Raw genomic sequence first — 821 nt, 5'->3', positions numbered from 1 at the left:
CTAATAATCGCTGCAGCCTCTGAAAATAGTCGTTACAGAGTTACACAGTTACATAGAAAAACAGGCCACAACAGACCTTACGGTCCTCACGAGGTGACCTGACCTACGAAGGTGATAGTAGAAAAAACGACAGGAAAGCAGAAGGCTCTCTCGTTATGAGAGAACAAGGCGTTTAAGAATACGGAACTTGAGAGAGAGAGAGAGAGAGAGAGAGAGAGAGAGAGAGAGAGAGAGAGAGAGAGAGAGAGAGAGAGAGAGAGAGAGAGAGAGAGAGAGAGAGAGAGACGCCATAGCACTTACGAGGCGAGTTAGGTGTATGCGAGGAAACACCAGCCCTTACCATCTTCACCACCAACATCAACAACACACCTGCGCACAACACGTCTTAAACCACACCAATGTTACTCTTAACTAATCCTTGAGCGTCATAACTACTATCAGGAGTTTAAACGTCAGTAAACGTATAACTGAGAGGGTAATTACAGTATGAATACAGTACATTTTTTTAAGTGCTGCAGTGACGCAACTAACGCCTTTGGTAGTAGTAGTAGTAGTAGTAGTAGTAGTAGTAGTAGTAGTAGTAGTAGTAGTAGTAACAATATCAACACTAACACTACTTGAAAATAATGACGAAAACAACGCCCCGCCACGCACAGTCTGGTACGGGAGCAAACATCCAGGCCTGCCGCCCGACAAAGGACACATTCCATACGTAGGACAAACATCAAAAGCTCGCCATTATCCCAAGAGAAGCTCCTTTTGGGGGTGCGGAGGCGAGCGAGGGTCGGGACGGGCGGAGCTCCCTCACTGCGCCAGGAAGA

The sequence above is a fragment of the Scylla paramamosain genome, chromosome 15, assembly GCF_035594125.1.
Source record: "Scylla paramamosain isolate STU-SP2022 chromosome 15, ASM3559412v1, whole genome shotgun sequence".
Taxonomy (NCBI): Eukaryota; Metazoa; Arthropoda; class Malacostraca; order Decapoda; family Portunidae; genus Scylla; species Scylla paramamosain.
Note: the sequence above shows the minus strand (reverse complement) of the source record.